We start from the raw sequence: 21,042 nt of genomic DNA on the forward strand, positions 1-21,042 counted from the left end.
AGTCCTCTGACACACATCCCTAATCTTCTTCTAATACCCTCTCCCTCGACTCTATTCGAACTCAACATTCATTCTCATACCCAGTGTTTTCCTATCCCTTGCTGGAGAATGCGCTACTGTAAGGTTGTCTAGGTGGTCAACCACCAAAAGTGTGCAAGGACCTCATAAGACCATGGGCCTGGACCTAGGTCATAGGCCTAACAGGAGAATAAGAACATCCCACAATTGCATGTAAATGTGTTCCCATTTCGGTTTACATAAGTTAATAATATAAAATGCAGCTGTTTGTTAGAGAAATGCATTGTGTTTTGGGTTACTTCATCTTCAGAATCCATTTAATTGGCTTTTTTCAGATTTTTAGTTAGAACAAAACGAAAGCTATTGAAGACTAGAAAACAACAAACAAACATATCATGATTTCATTACAAGTTGGTTTCACAACCTGACACTTGAAAAAGAGCATCATTAGCTGAGTTTAAATACAAGACTGCTCCATCCCCAAAGGTGGCAGACACCAGAAGCAGGAGGTCATCAAGGATAATTGATATGTAGGTCCTCGGGGCACTGCTTCAGGAGGGGACAGCAATTCATCCTCCACTGATGTCCTTCCATTTGCCTTTGAGTTAAACAGCAGTGACAAAATGTCAGGCTCCAGGTAGGAGTCACGGCCAGGGAGCCCAAATTAGACAGGCATGGCCGTGTGTCATAAAACCAGGGGACTCGGGTATCAGACCTGAACACCTCAGAGAAATCTCACATAGTGGCTTATCCTTCTTCACTGTCCCTGAGAATAATTCAAAGGATAATTCAGACTAGCACTTGCCCAAAACAGATGACACCCACAGACAGAGAATGCAGTCTAATGGAGCATCTCAAGCATAGAGAAGATTTCAGAATCAAGTTCACCACACATTCAAGGAAGACCAACACTACAAAGGATGACAAACTCAACAAAATGGATGAACTAGCACCAAAGCAAGATAAATAACAGAACGAGCAAAGCAGGAACTATGAATAAGCATAAGTAAATTTTTCTGATAGATGTGTGAGGATATAGCAGTCACCAACAACTCAACTGGAGGTCATGGAATTAAAATTTGTTCCCTTTAATAAAAAACTGAATAAGCAAAGGAAACAATTTTTTCTGAATTTGACGTAAGCCTTATAACCTAGTGACTAGTGATAGTTCGTAAGTTTAGTAGTTCAGTTTTCTGGAAAGCATATAATAATATTCAAACAGGACATTATGGAAAGTATTTTGAAGAATGAAATGTTTTCTGTAATCGTTTTAAAAAGACTTGGTCCATTTTGAAAAATCTTCAGTGGATGGAAAATAAAACAAAGAAAAAGAAGATTTCCCCCCCAAATACATAAGAAACACATGCTAGTGTTTGTATTTTAAGTGCGTAGAGTAAAAGGGGCCAAATTTTCAGACAGTTAATAATAGCTTGTACAAGGACTCGTTTCCTTTGATTTAGCACCAACTAAAATAACAGTAAATATACCATTTAAGATATAGTTGGGTTTCTCCCCCACCTCTCATATTGCTCCCCTCCTCCTACCAGCCCACAGTACATAAGCACGCATCCTCCTAACCCCACTAAGGAATCTAAAATAATGATTTAAAAATAGCTTCTCAGATTATACACAGGATTTCTTTCCCCATAAGATAGCGTGTCAGGGAACAGTAGCAGATATCAACTTCTTTGATTAGGAATAAAGAACTGTACCTTCAGCAAACTCAATTACTTTCCTGGTCCTTTTTAACCTGTCATACAAAGCTTTTTTTATTGCTACATCTGTTTACTAATTATGACTGCTATTTTTGGGGGGTGGTTTTTTTTTTTGTTTTTTGGTTTTTTTGATGAGGAAGATTCACCCTGAGCTAACATCCATTGCCAATCTTCCTCCACTTTTTGCATGTGAGATGCCTCCACAGCATGGACAATGAGTGGAGTAGGTCCACACTCATGGTCCAAACACGCGAACCCAGGCCACCAAAGGGGGAGCACCTGGAACCTTAACCACTCTGCCATGGAGCTGGCCTGCTACGACTGCTATTTTTGTCAAGGAAATTTCCCACCAGGCATGCCTGATCTATTTCTACCTCCTAACAACAAAGTATATGTATTTTATACATTGTGTCATGAGTTTGCTTTTTTTCATTCTTCTTTTTTTAATAGTTTAATTTGCCACTCATCAAGGCATATCAATCAAAAGAGAACTGGCAAGTAGATCTTGAAGCACACATTTCTTAACCTGAGTAATATCTGAAAACATAAGACATCAATTACATTTTCCATTAAAGAAAATTCTTTCAACTTTGGTGCTTATCCAAGAACTTATATCATAACGTCAATTTCTAACATAAGTTATATCCCTCAGTGCACATGTTATTTTCAAAAGAAAACGTCATATCAAGGTAATGTTTTCCTCAATGTTATTTGATACATTTTTATAGCAAATTGAAAATTCTCAGCAAACTGAAGGTATGTTTAACAACAAAATACATATAGCTTATTTGGCCACCTTATAGGTTTCTTAGTTTAAAGGCAACAGTAAATTTGCATTCTGCAATGGATCTGTAAATCCAGTTATTTTTATCTGGAATTTTATAGATACAGCATCTCAGGAAACCATGTCCCATGCGCTAGAAATGTCTTTTTGGTATCTGGCTACACAAAAGCCTCTGATGAGATACTTCCTCCAAATTAGTATAATGCAATTTTTTACTTTTCCAGAAAAATAGGAAATTTTACCAATCCCTTATTCTTACTGAATAACAGTTAGATTATTACCAATTGCTCTTTTAAGTTTACTCTAAAAGAATTTTTTTTTAAGATTTTATTTTTCCTTTCTCTCCCCAAAGTGCCCCAGGTACATAGTTGTGTATTTTTAGTTGGGAGTCCTTCTAGTTGTGGCATGTGGGACGCTGCCTCAGCATGGCCTGATGAGCGGTGCCATGTTGGCGCCCAGGATTTGAACTGGTGAGACTCTGGGCCACTGAAGCGGAGTGCACGAACTTAACCACTCGGCCACAGGGCCAGGCCCAAAAAGGAATTTTTTAAAGTTTAGACATTTCTGATGGTCTTGAATTGCATACCCATAGAAGATAATTGGATAAAACATATTAGACAACTTCAAATAACAAATCTTAGTATCAGACTCATTTGGCATATCTTTAGTATCCAGCATAAAATCCACAGGAATGAAACTACTATAATTTCCAAAGAATTCATACACGATGGACTCTTAGAACAAGGAACTTATAAATCAAGGAAGGAAGAGATTCTGTTCACCTAGCTAATTACAAGCATTCTTCCTCACGGAATAACTGATGCTTTCTGGCGTATTTGCGGAATTTTCGTTGGTAGGAAAGCATGTATACAAGGCCAGATGTTGATTTCTGTTCCGGAGAATGCTTCCAACACCCCTGTTTTCTGGTAATATTCCAGGACCGGTTTTGTTTGATCTCGGTAAGCCGTCAGTCTCTGGTCCATCGTCCTCAAGCTGAACGAGAGGCTCTCCAGTCAGATCGTCCATGTCAACCCCTTTGTGAGGGTTAAATTCGAGGTTGTAGATGCCGCCACCAGCTGGATGAACCCAGCGAGCAGTTAGGCGCTGCTTGATGACCTCAAAGGGCACATTTAGGTTCCTGGCCAGGAGTATCTGATAAACTCTATCCAGGGCTTCAGCTTGTGGAAGCATCCTGGGGAAACCACACAACAGCCAGCTAAACTGGGAGAGCTTTTTTAGCTCGTGAAAGGTCAGCCGAGTCAGGATGTTGTCGGGGATGAGCTTCTCCTGATCCATGAAAATTGTGGCCAGCACACCAATTTCTGTGTCCCTCAGCATGCTGTCTCAAAGCAGGTCCCTGCTGGAGAACTTCAGCTTGAAGTGTTTGCCGATGTGCGATGACAGGGTGCTCTTGCCGGAGCCTGGGGCGCCCATGACCATGGTGCTCAGGAGCTGCCCTGAGGACCCTGTGGTGGGCGGTGAGCCAGGTTGGGCAGCGCCGACAGGTTGCAGCTTGCGATGGAAACAGCGTTTTAAAATGGACACCACTAAGAGCAAATTTATGAGTTGAAGTATTGAGCCAAAGAATTCTCCCACGATGCACTAGAAAGGGCTGAAGAGATGGTAAGTATGGAAGGAAAATTAAGAAACATAAAGTGTAGATTCAAAAGTTCCCCCATGCACAAATAGAAAATGGAGAGAATGGAGGGATACAATATTTAAAGAAGTAGAGAATAAACAAGAATTTCCCAGAATTAATGGTATGAGTCTGCAGAAATAGACATATCAGTGGAACAGTCCAGTGGACCTAGAAACACATGTTGGCAAAAGTGTGAGTGAACAGGTCTCTCTCACTCCACTGCTGGGGTGTCCCTGAGGCTAGTCTGGAAGGCAGCTTGGCAGTGGCTATTAATTTTTTCAATACCTTACTTCTCAGTATCTTCCTTAGACACTCTCACATGACAACAAGAAGGCACACAGAGAATGTTCACCTCAGCCTTATTTATAACAGCAAAAAATTGTTAACAATCTAAATGTTCACTAATAAGAGAATAGCTAAATAAGCCTTAGCCATACTATGGAATATTATGCAGCAGCTAAAAAGATTCAGGCAGATCTCTATGTGCTGACATGAAAAGATCTCTGACATTGTAAATGCAAAAAGTTGCAGAATGATATAATTTATGTTCAGTTTACGTTAAAGTATGATATAATTTCTGTTTAAATAGACCTATTAAGTGAACTGGGAAACCAGGTTTCAAACAGAGGAAAGACAGAACAATTTTTGGGTTTCTTTTTAAAAGATTGGCACTGAGCTAACAGTTGTTGCCAATCTTCTTTATTTTGTTCTTCTGCTTTTTCTCCCCAAATCCCCCCAGTACATAGTTGCACATTTTAGTTGTGGGTCCTTCTAGTTGTGGCATGTGGGACGCCGCTTCAGTGTGGCTTGATGAGCAGTGCCATGTCTGCGCCCAGGATCTGAACTGGCAAAACCCTGGGCCGCTGAAGTGGAGCGTGGGAACTTAACCACTCAGCTACCAGGAGACTCCAGCGATTTTTGTTTTTAAAAGATTGCTCCATCTGCAAGAATAGAAATGGGGAGCAGTTAGGAGGCTATTTCAACAGACCAGCAGAGAGGTGAGAAAATACTATTTTAATCTTCGTTTTAATTTCTTCAATATAAATAAGATTGAGCATATTTTCATTTGTTTGTGGACTGTTTGCACTTTGTTCCCGTGTAGAATTTTTAAACTGACAGGTACCTGCTGATCACTTCCTTGGAAAAATGCTTTAAGTTCAGTTTGCTCTGCAAGCAATGAAACAGATCCTCAGCTTTGTCCTGAGTGGTCCAACTGCACTGGCCTAACACAGCATCAGAGCGTGCCTCCTATGGTGCTAATGCTACGTACAGGCCTCTGAGCCCCCAACCCTGCATCCGCTTCATTCCCTACCTGGTCCTGAGACACATCGCTTCTAAAAAAGATCCATGAAAATGATGTGGTGGGTCGTTCTCATTCTATAAACAAGAGCGAAAGTTGTTTCCAGAATAAAGATTTTGAAAGTAGAAACCTAATTTCTGTATTTGTATTTTATGGCAGCAGAGGAGAACTGCTCCACTAATTTCTCAGGCTTTTTTTTTTTTTTATTGTTTCTGCTATTTTGGGTCTTTAGTCATATAATCTCTCTTATTGTTGCTGTATTCAAAAGTTACACTGAATACATAAGAAGAATCAAAAGGTATATGGATATTTAATGGAAATTTGGACCATATCCTCCAGCAAAAGAAAAAAAAGATGTTATAATTTGAAACAGTATTTTGCATAATACTAATTGCTTCCCACAGTAGAGCAGCACACTATCACTGTCTTTTAGGGTAACTAATTATATACACAAAAAGCCATCCTGCCAAGGCCTTTCTACCCTCCTGGATAGATTTAGACTTCTAGTATACTCAACCTGTAATTGAGGTATCTAATTTGGTCCCTGACTCTGATCCCAGAATATCCCAGAGAGAGGATCTGTGGTGAGTGGGTAGGGTTCGCCGGGCTGCAGGTGTGAGCGGGGGAGGCTGTGCTCCAGGGTGGCTCAGAGCGGGCACAATTGACGCTGGCCTGCTGGTGCGTGTGAGAATCCCACAGCACAGAGTCATTTCTGGCTCCTGAGGCTTCCTCTCCTCTTCCTCCTTTTCCAGACTGATGTCACATAAGCCATTTGAGACAAATGGTTGCAAAATTTGTTCTTAATAGCATCTGGTAAGAGATTCTTTGACCAAATACATAAAAACTGGTTTCCAAGTAGTATCATGTAATATATTTGACCTCACTTAGCAAAAAACGCCCAGTGCCAACCAAATGTGATTGTGGAAGTTTATTGAAACTTTCTAGATATTTCTTCACAGTCATGGAAGACAAATGGCATAGCAGTGAAAGAAAAACAGCAGGGCTCCTCAGATTAGGCCAATTTTTGTGGTACTAATCATTTTGAGGTGAAAATTCCCAGGTTAATTTATTGCTCACTCCCTAGGGAGAGTTCTTAGTTGAGGGCATCCAAGGAGACAGAGCTAAAAGCCACAAGGAGGATAAGAGGCTTGATAATCATTCATTCATTAATTCAGCAAACTGTAATTGGGCATTTATCCCTGTGACTAGTTGTTCTAAGCACAGCCCATAAGCAAGACTGGAGCCTGAGTGTCTGTCCTCATGACGGTAACCTTCTAATGGGTATTATAGGCCAGTGTTTGCAAAGAGTGACAACTGCTCCTCTGGGGAATTTTAGGTCTCTGAGAAAGAACATACCCCTCTTCCACCTCTGGGTTAGATAAGTGTATATATATATATATATATATATATATATATATATATATACATATATATATATTTTTTTTTTTTTAAAGATTTTATTTTTCCTTTTTCTCCACAAAGCCCCCTGGTACATAGTTGTGTATTTTCAGTTGTGGGTCCTTCTAGTTGTCGCATGTGGGATGCCACCTCAGCATGGCCTGATGAGCAGTGCCACGTCCGCGCCCAGGATTCGAACCGGTGAAACCCTGAGCCACCGAAGCAGAACACGCGAACTTAACCACTCGGCCATGGGGTTGGCCCCTAGCTAAGTATATTTTATTTTATTTTTTAAACTTTTATTATGAGAATCTCAAAGATACATAAAATTAGAGAGAGAATGGTGTGGGCCCGTGTGCTCATCATCTAGCTTCAACAATGATCATCATTTTGCCAATCTTGTTCCATCTTATTTTTTTTCTGGAGTATTTTAAATAATAACACTTTTTAATTTTAATGATGAATATGTATACTTTAGTGTGTATAAGAAAAAATAAAACTAGCACATCAAACCCAATACTTCATGGTATTCTTGCTTAGGACAAAACTAAACTATAAATTTAACTTTTGAGACCGCTACACAGATATAGCAAAGTTCAACAAGGCAGTACGTAAATGACTAAAACTCATGAACGTTTGATAGAGGCGACAAGAGATTAATGGAGGTAGTTGACAGTCCGCTTCATCTCTTCTCCCTCAGTGAGGTTTAGGACGGTTAGAAGAAATTCCTTCTTCTGTAGAAAATACTTAGTGCCCTGCCTAGAACTTAATAAGCACCTTTGAAAGACAAGCTAATACTGTTTTTGGAAGGCATCTTTGATTCCAGATAACTGATGCTGGCTAACATTGGTTAAGCACTTACTATGTATGTACGCTGTGGTGGGAGATTTACATATATTATCTCATTTTCTCTTCACAGCTACACTATGAGTAGATGTTATAATCCCCATTTTTGGAATTAAAAAATCAAGGTTCAGAGAAATTAAATAACTTGAGGTCACAAAGCTATTAAGTGGCAGGGCTGCAACTTGAATATCTTCCTCCAAAGTCCATGTTGGCTTTCCAGCCAGCTCCCAAGACAGTCAGGGCCCACTTTCTGACCACCCACTGGGAGGCAGCTGGGGAAAGAACTAGATATGTGGAGTTTGGAGGCCTGGTGTAAACCCATTCTTCCATTTGCTAGTGTTGTGATCTCAAACATTTCACTTTGATTTTTCTGAGCCTCAATTTCTTATATATAATATGGGGACAATAATAGTAATTATCCAATTTGAAGCACAAAATGAAATAATTTATATGGAACTCTTCCATTGTAGGCACTAAATAAATGTTTGCACTATATTCACATGCCACTAACGGGTCCATGTGATCTTGAGCAATCCCTTTCCCAGTGTGATCTTATTTATAATTAATCATAATTGTCTTCTTCTGGATTCCTTAGAACGCAGAGCTGCCCAGCAATGGTATTGCTGCTCTGTTAGGCAGCGCAATCCCAAGGAGCAGAAGCGAGAGATACGGGAGTGAAGCAGGGAAGGAGGGAGAGAAATTGGAGCGGGCATAACTGAGCTGGTAGCCGCTGAGTGGTGCTGATTGCTCTATCGTATAGAACCATCCTCTGTAAAGCTGCATCTCAGCACAGTCTGTATGGAGTGAAACAAAGAGAATGAACTTATCTACCAGTTTCCATCTCCCATTTGGCAACATTTTGACCATGAAGTGTTAATTCCTCTGCAGTTATGTGTTATGCAGTTCTGGGCTCTGAAGCAAGGTCCCTTGTGTCCCACATCTTGGTGTTAACAGGGAAGCCCAGGATGGGAGTGGGAGGTGTGTGTCATGGGCATGAGGCTGGACTCTGGGAGGGTGCACTTGGAAGAAGCAGTTGGAGCTGGTTGTTACGGTGGCACTTGGAGCAAGAGACAGGTGAAGCTGAAAGGACCTGAAGCGGTGTAGGTGTGTGATACAATAACTTAGGTGCCATCAACTTCTCAGCAGAATCTGAAGGGGCTTACTTCATAATAAGGATGATGATGAAAGAGGAAATAATTTGTAGAAATTAAAAAGAAAAAGACCTCAGTTTCTTCTCCTGAGAAGGGAGGATAAGGATAATAACCGTACTTAGCCACAGGGTTGTTACAGCGATAGATTGAATTCAAGAACTTAATATTGCTAAAGCATTTAAAATATATGTGGCATGTGAAAGCCACTATGTAGATGTTTGTTTAAAAAATAAAATACTACCACATGAGCTTAGATGGTTTCTGCTACTGAGCCTTAAGTTTATCTTTAAGCTTTCTAGCAGTTATAGAAAAAGGGAAATATGACAGTTTTCATAATTTACATTATCTGGTCGAAATGAGCCTGCTAATTCTGAAAGAGAGCCAAGAATTTTCCTGGCATGAAAACCTAAAGGGAATTGATCCCAAGGGACATTAAAAAGTAGAATAAATAATGTTTTCAAAATGGTTTAAGTAAGATGTACAGAAGAGTTTCTCAGTGGCTGATTTTTTTGCTGATACTTTACCAGATATAGCTATTTCTTCTGAAAGCAAAGATAAAGAGGTTCAGATTTGTAGCCTTCTGATGTGTTACCCTGAATCAGTGGTTCTTAAGCAGGGGCAATTTTGCCCCCCAGGGGACATTTGGCAATGTCTGGTGATATTTTTGGTTGTCACAACTTGGGGGGAAGGTAATGCTACTGGCATCTAATGGATAGAGGCAAGAGATGCTATTAATATTGCATGGGACATACCTATACTAAAAAAAATTATTTTGTTGTTTATCTAGAATTCAAGTTTAACTGGGAATCCTGTATTTTAAACTTCCTACAGTGCACAGGACAACCCTCCACAACAAGGGAGTATCAGGCCCAAAATGTGAATAGTATTGAAGTTGAGAAACCCTACCCTAAATGAAGTATAGATCTTTCCAGACTTTCCTAGAGGAATGGAGACATAGTATGGATTTTAAAATATCTTTTCCTTAGTCAGTCTTTTGCTTAAGTTTAGTTAGCTGACAATTGCAGGTCAAAACCTCTGCCCTCAGCCTAGCTTTATATCCGTGATGTTGATGGAGGCTTGAGTCTTGTCTCCAACAAACAAGTGACAAAGTGGGGCATTGTATAGGAAGGTTCTTGAACACCCCCATTGCTCTTTAAATATCTCCTGTCCTTACCAATAATTGGACACATCACCTGCTGCCTCATCTGGTTACTTGGAGAGATTAATTGCATAAGCACTCAGCTAGTCCAGAAATATTTATCCAGACTGACGTTGAACAAGGTGATTTGGACAATAAAAAAAGGTGCAGAAAATAGAGGCTGTAGTACTCACGGGGCTTCCAGTTTAGATGCAGACGTAATTCAAGGGACAGATGCTCTAGGAAGGCACTCTCCATCCTGTCTTCATGAAGATTAATAAAGGTTCAGAGGTTGACTGAATGACAAGCTGGGACAGAAAGCAGGGTCAAGTCCATTTTCCAGAAGAGGAGCCCATCTCTTGACTGGGCTGTGAGGGTGGGCACTTGTTGGGCTCCAGGGAGACATGGTCCTTCCAAGGAGGGAGCCCCAGCAGACGCGTGGCCCTTGAAGAGGGCAGTGGAAAAGACTTGGTGGGAAGTCAGAATTTTAACCCCCCTCCTCCTAAATTCCCTTTACTTCTCTGGCTGCCTATCACCAAGGTTCACGTCATGCTGCTTTCTTTGGTTTTACTAGACACTTCTTCACGTACTAGGAACCAAATAATTCCCCCATATACATCACAAAGAAAATATTCTCTAAGGAGAACTGGAAAAGGTCGTAATTTAAACTTTCTCATGAAAATATCAATGAGTTAACCCCTCACCTCCACCTGCTTCCCAGGCCTGGAATGAGATAAATAGGGATTATTAGCATCTTCAGTCATTGTCCAGAGAATATGCTTTGCATTCAGCAAACTACAGCGGTTGCATTACTAACCATGAAATGGCACAGAAAAATAGGAAAATCAGCTGCCAACTGCTCTCTTTAGCTAAATTGCTTCTTTAAGAAGGAGAAGGAGCCGGCCCCGTGGCTGAGTGGTTAAGTTTGCACACTCTGCTTTGGCGGCCCAGGGTTTTGCTGGTTCGGATCCTGGGCGTGGACATGGCACAGCTCGTCAGGCCATGATGAGGTGGTGTCCTACATGCCACAACTGGAAGGACCCACAACTAAAAATATCCAACTATGTAACGGGGGGCTTTGGGGAGAAAAAGGAAAAATAAAATCTTTAAGAAGGAGGAAGACGCTCTGTTACACAGTGCTGGCTCACCTGAGGTTACACAAACACCTGCTATATTATTCACATCGGTCTTTTTTAGGCTTTCCTTAGTCATTTCTTAGCTGTGGGGAGACGGCCTGTGCATTTCCAGCTCCATGCTACAGTAAAGAAAGCAAAAGGCAGAACCATGCTTGGTGTGATGTAATCACAGATGTTCACACTGGTGACCCTGATTCACCCAGAAGGGATTCAATTACACTTAGTGTCCTCTGTTCAGAGGGCAGAGAACTTTATCTTCCACTTTTGAAACCTTGCCATCAAAAAATAGCTGAAAATAGCATTTTTTGTGATTGAAGGGTTAGTTTCAATTTTTTGAAAAATTGACCTCCATGGTACACTTCCTCCTCCATTTGGGCTGAGTGAATAACAAGGCACCACCGTGCTTTCATAATGCACTGCGATCCCCAGAGGCACAGATGATTTCCCACTGGTTTCATTTTGAATTGGAGGTTCTAGATGGCATACAGTCATTTTTTAAAAAATAAACTTTTTTGATGGAATAACATTGGATTTACAGAAAAGCTGCATAAATAGTACAGAGAGTTTTCATATACCCCATCATCCAGTTTCCTCTCTTGCTAAAATCTTACATAACCAAGGTACATTTGTCGCAACTAAGAGACCCCGTATTGGTACGTTACTGTTAACTAAACTCCAGACTTGATTTGGATTTCATCATCTTCTGCATTAATGTCCTCTTTCTGTTCCTCCAATCCAGGATCTACATTGCATTTAGTTGTCACGTCTCCCCAGTCTTCTCTGGTCTGTAATGGTTTCTCAGTCTTTCCTTGTTTCGTATGACTTTGACGGTCTTGAGGAGTACTGGCCAGGTATCCTGCAGAATGGGTTTGTCTGTTGTTTTTCACATGATTAACTGGGATCATGGGTTTCTGGAAGGATACCATAGAGGTGGAGTGTCCTTCTTGCCACATTGTATCAGGGGTACATGCTACCATGTGATATCACTGGTGATGAGAACCTTCATCACTTGGTGAAGGTGGTATCTGCTAGATTCTCCACTGTGCAGTTACTGTTTATCCCTTTCCCTACTCTGTCCAGTCTTTGGATCCGGGCCACTAAGTCTAGCCCAGCCTTGGGAAGGATGGGGTTAAGCATGTCCTGGAGCAGAGAGGATCTACCTATATTATTTGGAATTCTTGTGTAACAAATATTTCATACAGCCATTTTATTGAAATATTTTAAATAAACACATATGCCAAGCTCCTAGATTTAACAAGTGTTAACATTTTACCAAATATGCTTCAGGTCTTTATTTGAAATTTTAAAAAATCATCACAGATATAGTTGAAGTCTCCTTTGTACTTTCCATTATCCCCTTCTTCTCTGTCCTTCCCTTCAGGTAACAACTAGCCATGTTTTTACATGTGTGTATATATCCATAACAGGATTTTCCATATTTATGTTTCCTTGTGCAACTTGCTTTTTTCATTGGACTTTATGCTCCTGAGATCTATCCAGGTTAAGGTGTGTATATGGGAAGGCATCTTAATCTTACCAATAAATTGCCTCCAAATCATTTTATAAATTGAATTATTTATGAAAAGGTTTTCTGTATACTGTTAGTTTTACCCATGGTGTATGAATTCATGGAAGTGAGTGACACCCCCTAGACTTGTTCTTAGAAGCTAGACTAGGAGAGTTCCAGAAAGGTAAGAGGGAAAAGAGGAACTAATTATCCTTTTTGATGCCTCCTACATTCTCCTTCTAATGGCTGTCCCTCCCATTATTCTTTCTGTCCCAGCTACCCCTTCTGCAACATCTCTGTCTCCTGACACCCCACCTTCCCTGGTTTAGGTGAGTCCTCAGAACAAGAACCTGATAATCAGTGAGGAACAATAGGAGGTTGCTGCGTCAGCTCTCCAGAGACAATGCAAGGCAGTTTAGGACTGAGGATAACAGGAATTCAACACCTGAGCTCAAAACTCAATCATCTTACAACTCAAACTCATTATGTCTCAAACTAATGTATCATCTTCCCCCCACGCTGTTCTTCCATCAGTATTCCTAACTTCAGTATCCATCCAGTTGCCAATGTCAGAAACCTGGCAGTTGTTCTTGACCCATACCTTTCTCTCTTCTGCTGCTAAATCATACCACAAGTCCTACTATTCCTGTTTCCTAAACATCTCAATCCTTCCATTTCTCTCTAGCTCCATACCCTCACCCTCATTCAAATTTATTAATTCAAACCCAAATTTCTCTAGCACTTGCTCAACTTAACCCCCTGCCTCCAGTCTTGTCCCCTCCAATCTATATTCCATTCTGCAGGCCACAGAAATCAGATCATATTACTCCCCCATTTAAACCTTCCCCGCTGGCCTTAGGACAAAATCTGAACATCTCACAAGATTTTCAAAGCCTCCAAATCTCTCCTTTGGTTGTGTCTCTAGTCTCCCTTCCTACCCTTTGTGCTTCAAACTTCAGTTACCAATCATAACCAGCTTTTTTCACCTTCCCAAATACAGTGCTCCACTCCCCTCCGAGGCCTTCACACATGCTCTTCTCTCTGCTTCGAATCCGCCCTCATCCAGCTTTAGTCAGCTTTCAATCTGTAGCTTAAATCTTCCTTTCTGCAAGAAGAACTCTGACAAAGACTCTCTTCCTGATCAAACTTTAGACATCCTCCTCTGAGCCCTCTTTTTGACTAGGCCATCTTTGGGCCCTGTCCTTGGCCTGCTGAGGCAGGTTGTAGCAAGAATCCTAAGTTTAGCGAAAATCTCACCTCCCTTGATATCTGATCAAGTTCCTCATCCCCCACCCTTGACATCTAAGTCCTTGGCCTGCCTCTAGCAAAAATCCTGTTAGGCTAATTTAGCAAGAATCCTCAGCCCTTGATGTCTCCTCTTAGTAATTTTCCATCCACTGACGCCCTCTTTCTGCCTGTTGGCTATGAATCCCCAGCTGTCTTTGCTGTCTTTGGAATTGAGCTCAGTTCTATACAGAAGTCTCTTTCCCTACTGTGATAGTTACTGAAGAAAATCTGCCTTTACCATCTTTAACTGGTGTCTGGCTTTGTTTCTCTTTAAAAACTCCCTAACCTCTAGACTAAGTTAGGATTCCTATTGTACACCTCTCTACTTCCCCTGTCATGATTCTCAGTATACTAATTCCTTCCCGAAAATGTGTTTTTTATTACTGAACTGCAAGTGTCCTGAGAGGAAGGATTAGGTCTTGTTCATCATTGTATCCCCAACACAGCCCAAGACTTGACACATGTAAGACACAATCAATGTTTATGGAATAATGGAGTGAATTTTCGGAGTTGCTCACTTGCCTGTATGAAATGTTCCACCAGAACAGGCAGTTTTAGGCAGTGTGAGTACCATCAGGAGGTCGTGTGGTGGGCCTGTGCCGTGGATGGAATGCATCTGTATCTGCTTCTGTACTGTTGAGCAATTCTCAGAATCCTTCCTGGGTCTGGTCTGCCCTGGCGCAGAAACATTGAGCTGATTTTCTCTAGCAATGCGCCCAGGTAGAATTGGCTCTGTCCAACTCCTTCGCTTATTCAGGCAGACTCTCTCATCACAAGTGCCTAAAGCTCATTATTACACAGGTAATTGTTTACCTGTCTTTCTCTCCATTTTCTGGCTACCACAAAAAATAGACTAGTCCTAAATTAATCAAATTTAGAACTCAGGCACAAAAAGGTGATTGACGAATTCTTTGTTCAATGTCACCATTCCTTATTTAGCATCTGTTTCCCTGCATGTGTATTTCACTGATGCTTGGAAGTAATTGACTGGTTTTGATACACTTTGACACACTGATAAAGATTATCAGATACATCATCAGTTTGATTGGGGGTTTTCTGCTATCTTGAAATATCTTCGCTTTCTAATGTATTTTAATAAAATTTGGAATGTGGGTAGAAGCAAACACGACAATGATTACATTAAGTAAAAATTATCTTTCGTTAAGCAAATAGGTTAGAAGCAAAAGATTGTCATTAATATTGATAGTAAGAGACCAAAGGGGCCACCGTAAGTCCTTGCAGACCATCAGGCTTGCACTCCGAAGGAGGAAAGGTCTCATTGAAACCCTTCTGACTAATGAGGTTCTGTCATCGTTTTGAAGGTTCATGGGAGAAAGAATTCTATAACCTCTCTGGCAAACCCTTCTAGGTGTTAGAAATGCTGACTCTAGGAAACCTGAGTCTATTGATTTTTCACTTAAATTGTTCATGCTGCAGGTAGAACCTAATTCCCTTTGTCTTTTTGCAGTGTAGGAGGAAACAGAAGTTTAAAGAGGTTAAATTACTTGCCCATAATCTCATCCAATAAGTGGCAGATTTAGGATTTGAACCTAGGCGTGTGTGACTCTAAAGCACTCCCTCTTTTGTTCTTAACCAGTGTACTGCCTTGTCTAGTTAGTGAGATTATTCAATAAACAGGATAATTTAATTCCTTAGCTATCTTGAATTAAAGATAATGCCCACTATTGGCCATAAACCCATATGACTCTAGCTCTGTGTCCAGGGGTCCAGGTCAGTGTGAGGCAGCTCACAGGCTGCCGTTGGAAAGACTGGACATGGATGTGGAAGACTACAATGCCTCATAGTCAGGCGTGGTTCATGAGGGAGCTAGAAAGCTCTGGCATTGAGCATCCTGGGCCTTTGGTATAGTTTTACACTTCATATGACCCCATTTTACTCTCTGACATTTGCAAAGCGGTAAAGGCTAATCTGAGCTCAAGACTAGTAACTCTGTCTCAGATCCCTTGCCTGTCAAATGAGGATACTAATAGTTCTAGTAAAGATCAATGCCATATTACATGTAAAGAGGTTGGAACAGAGCCTAGTAGATAGTAAGCTCTCAATAAAGCTTAGGTATGAATACTATATTTAAATTGTTACTATTATTTTTGTTATTATGATTGTAACATGGGAACAAAGTGTTGAAACACAGCCGCAGCCAATTAAGTAGTGACGAGGCCCTCTGTCCTGAGCTTCCTGCATGGCCAGAGACTCAGCTCGTAAAGGTGGTAACGCCAGCAGCTGCTGCTGTACACGCACTGCACAGGGGCCTACACACCTGGAGAATTTTGTGCATTCAATTTAACTTTTCCCAGAATTAAAACCACTGTTTTAGAATTTTTTTCTTTTACTAATAAAGTATTATTGCATTACTGTGCAGTGTTCCTGTTTATACACGACATTCTTGGGTTTCTCTTTTTCCTTACAGCTGATTGTCACACCCAGAGATTGTTTTTATTAGTCTTATTTTTGACCTTCAGATTTTTAACCATTCTTCTTACTGAATTCTTACTTTTACATTCTTAATTCTTACTGAATTCTTCTTACTTTTTCTCTTCATTTGTGTAGTTTTATTTTCATATTCTATTTGACCTTTAATTTTGCATTAGCATTTCTTACATACAGCTCATCTTTTTGTTTTTTTTACACTTCTTAAAACTTAAAAACCTTTAAGTACTTAAATGCTCAAATTGCACAAGATTTTCTTACTGTAAAAACACCCAGGAATGCATATAATTCATATAAGCACTTGTCTATACTTTATTGGCTTCAAAATATTGAACACCTCTTTAAAAGTTATAATTGTGGAACCTCTATGTTTCTATTTTAAAATATGTAACAAACAAAGCTCAGAGGTGCATAACATTATTATGAAGGGTCTGACATTGTCAACAGTTCCTTAATTAACAGGCATGGTTTTTACGAGATCTCTAGATGCTTGCCCATTTGTTAGCTGGAGGGATCCCACGAAGAACTCTTTCAGATGAGTCAGAAGGATGCATGCCTGTGTTCTCTCTGGTCACCTTGGCCCACAGGTAAAGCTGATGGGGTTCCCCTGCCCCCTGGTACCCACACACATACACACCCACATGCCTTGGATTGTCTATCATTTTGAGACTTTCTCCTTAAAGACCACAGTTGATGTTCATCTTAATTAGATTTACGTCTACATAAAGGCAGGTAGGGTGAATGTGTCACAGGAGTACACCAATGCCTGTGTCCCAAGCCAACCCCCTCACCTCCACCCTGACCACCTCATATTTGTGAATGAATGTACTTGCTTAAACCTGGTACGGTGGAAAATACCTAAAGGGAGTTTTGTTAAGAAAGATGACATTTCAGTTCTTCCTAGCAAGCTAGCTGCTGGTGAATGTAAAACCACTGTCATTCATGTCCTCATCTTTCTCTGAGCAAAAGCCCTGTCATGAAAATGACATTGTGACTAAGCAGATGGACTCACACAAATATAAGGAAGTTATTGAGAGGTCAAGGCCCTAATTTAGGAAGATTTAATGGGACCTGCTAACAGTACCTTCTGAGTACCTTGCTAGCACATACACACTAATTATGTACACCTGCCCAGGGCCAGCTGCCTCTATGGAAGGTCCTGAGTGTCCACACGGTGAGTCAACGGATGAATACTACCTCAGAAGCATATAAACACTCTGCCTTTCTCACCTTCTTCTGGCTGCTGGGGAGCAGGAAGTAGCCTAATTAACGCAGTTGCATCCCGAGCATCTAGATTGGAGAAATAAATAGTATCAAGAAGTCAAAGCTTTTTGAGAAGGTTAATGATCCTATATGAACTGCTGTGGAAATTGCAAGAAATTTTGCTTTGGAGGTTGAGGTGCAAAGAGTCTGGTTTCTGAAGCCTAACTATGACTCAGCAAACACCACAGGCACCAATATCAGAGGAATGCACACCTCACTCCATGTCAGCATGGCAGGTGCAAACAGCTGCTCTGTGCAAGTTTATCTGGGTGATCACAGCAGTAGCGAAGGAACCAGGTTTATGTCAGGACCAGGGCCAAGGACCAGGAAGTCTTTTTCTTGGAAATGGCTGCAGTGCCAGCAAACTTTTTGCACAAAATATAGGAATGATTAACATAATGTCCTGAAATAATTTTTTTTTTTTTTCTGCTTGAGGAAGATTCCCCCTGAGCTAACAGGTGTGCCAGTCTTCCTCTGTTTTGTGTGTGGGTCACCACCACAGCATGGCTACTGATGAATGGTGTAGGTCTGTGCCTGGGAACTGAACCTGGGCCACTGAAGTGGAGCACAATGAACTTAACCACTAGGCCACAGGGCCGGCCCCAGAAATAATTTTTTTTTTACAAGTCATAAGACTGTTTACTCTGTTATTGGAAAAACAGAGATATTCTTTCTCTCTTTCCTTGCCGTAATCCATAGCAGGCAAGGGGAGATTACTGGGTTCCTAAAGTTTTTCTAAGGGTCTCTGCTCCAATTCCCTACTTTTGTATCTGTAGGACAGAGGCTACATGGTACTTTCAAAGTCACGGTTCTCAAACTTTCAACATGACCACAAATCTCTTTCTGTATATTTGCCTGGAAGTTCATTTCTCAGACTATGTAGTCTTTTCTTGGCCATTTTTACAGTGAAATTTTAACTACACTTGTATAGAAGTTTTTCTGTATTTATTCCCGTCTACCCACTATCGTTGAGTCAGGTCTCTGCCTTAGAAAAAAGAAAAAAGGAGATGGGAGAAGAAAACAGTGATACTGATTGTTAGGTTTTTGGAAATGGATCAAATTGCCCAAAAATTCATTCTCTAGAATCAGTCTTAGAAATAACCTTTAACGATTCAATTCTATCAGATAGCTTTTGCCGCATAATAAACTGCCCCCAAAATTTGTGGGTTAAAACAGTAACTACTTATGTAGGTAACAATTTTGTGGGTCGGCAGTTTGGGCTGAGCTTTGCTGGGCAGTTCTTCTGGTCTTGGCTAGGCTCGGTCACGAGTCTGCTGGATTGACTGGGAGCTCTAGGGTGGTCTCAGCTTGGCTGGTTTGTTGCTGCTTTACACAATCTCCTCACGTTCCTGCAGGCTAACCCAGGCCTTTTCACACAGTGTCTGGGTAGGGATCCTAGAGAGAGAGCAGAAATGTTCAAGGCCTCTTCAAGGCCTACCTTGGAACGGGCACAACATCACTTCCACCACATCCCATTGTCCAAAGCAAGTCACAAGTCCATCCCAGATTTAAGGGCTAGCCTACCTCTTGATGGGAAGAGTTGAAAAGTCACATTGCTGAAGGCATAGATATGGGGAGGAGAAGAATTGTAGTCATTTTTGCAATTTATTACACCTACTGAATAAAAGAGCACAAATTCCTGCCACTCTACCCTCCAGCCAACAATTTCTGGCATGGCGGATGGGGAATGTGGTCTTTCTCCCTCTTCTCTTTGGATCACAAGTTACTCATATTGTCAGAGGGCGTGAATTTGGGTTAAGGAGGGCCAGGGCCCAGCAGTTGAATCCAATTCTAAGCTAATCATATATATAAAAGTCAAAGCTTACCAAATAGATCTATTATAACTAATTGTGTTGCAATCATATTTTTCTTCTCTTTGTGAAGGAATGAAACACACTTCCTCAGTGATTTTAGAGTAGGGTTTGACATTTAAAAATTTGATTTACGTACAACCTTTCAATCATTTGCTACGCTTACAGCTGGATTAAGAAACCTTGGTTGTACTTCCTGTCAGAATATGGGATTACTCTTTTAAGGGCCTTAAAGTGATCTTTGTAAAAGTTTGATCACAGTGGGAGACAGTATTGCCTAGTGGTTAAGAGCCCAGGTTCTGGAGTCAGACTGTTCTGACTCTGATGCTTCTAGACGTGTGTTCTTTGACAAGTCAATCTCTCAAGCCTCGGTTTCCTCATCTATACAATGGAGATTATAACAGCTGTTCCCTCCAAGAACTACTGTAAGGATTCTGGGAGGTGACGCCCACAAAGAGCCTCGCATGGGTCCCAGCACCAAACATGTTAGTTTCTCTTCTTTAGGATGGTGATGATGATGGTGGTGGTGATGGTGGTGGTGGTCGTGAGGAATTTGGTCTTTGCCCTCTGTCACATCTCCACATTCACTCCTCTTTATGGTCAACTTAATTTGCCAATTCTTAATTCTTCTGCTCTAGGAAATCTGAAGCAATAGGTAGTGGGTATATGTGAAAGAATACAGAGGAAAGAAGTCTATTTTTGAAAATACACTAAAATACAGATTCACCTTCAAAATAGCAAGATAGCATAACATGAATAAATTCTAGGAGAATTACATGAAAATAAATAGCTGTGTCTGTTTCAGTGATGCCTGAGAGCAGGTATAAGAGAGCAGAGGGAGGGGTGTGCTCATGGGGTGATGGCCTCCATGGGATTCAGGAACAGCAAAGTACGGGGTAGGGATCAGCAAGCAGAGCCAAGAGCCCGTGGTTTGTGGGCATGTGGGAAACACACAAACCACAGGCTTCTCACTGTCGGATCCACCAGCGGCTCGCCAGCAGTGACTGATTGAGAGGGCGACAGTGCACAAGGCGAATGGAGAATGGTTTCTAAATATAAGGACTTTTGGTGTAGTCCTGAAAGCTCAGCTGGTCTATAATAAGCTTTGACCTTTTCCACTCTGGAACAAGACCGCGCAAGAGGTTGGTTTACTCTTTCTTGGCCTCAGGTCACAACAGTTCATTGCAGAGAGTGACACAGCTGAATGTACAAACTATTAATACAAAGATATTTGTTTTCAAAGTGTGGGTTAGGTATGAGCTTAATAGTCTGTGTTGAAAAAGAAGATCTCTGTCTCTGGCAGTAGCCCTTAAATTTTTGGCATCCCCGAGACATGCTAAATTGGAGCAGTAGGCAGAAGTCCTGTGGAGGGGAAATGTTGATGGGAAATGCTTTGCCTGGGCATTCCAGACCCTATGCTCTCTCCAGGCCTGGTGAGAGAAACCCTCGGCTTGCATATGGGCTGCCTGGGGTTTCAGTGAGACTCTCATAGCCCAAAACGAAAGCAGCCCGAGGACTTCTTTTTAAGTCATCAAAGAAAATGTCAATCAGTCTTCAGCTAGTTAGTTCATGGCTACAAACACACATGACCGATAACTTCT

General features: G+C 41.1%; 1 pseudogene; it reads right to left on the reverse strand.

Annotated features, from left to right (window-relative positions):
* Window positions 1-1,148: 1,148 nt before the first annotated feature.
* The window catches only part of LOC139046196 (GTP:AMP phosphotransferase AK3, mitochondrial pseudogene), a 39,134-nt pseudogene continuing 19,240 nt past the window's right edge, over window positions 1,149-21,042 (reverse strand).

The sequence above is a fragment of the Equus asinus genome, chromosome 9, assembly GCF_041296235.1.
Source record: "Equus asinus isolate D_3611 breed Donkey chromosome 9, EquAss-T2T_v2, whole genome shotgun sequence".
Lineage (NCBI taxonomy): Eukaryota > Metazoa > Chordata > Mammalia > Perissodactyla > Equidae > Equus > Equus asinus.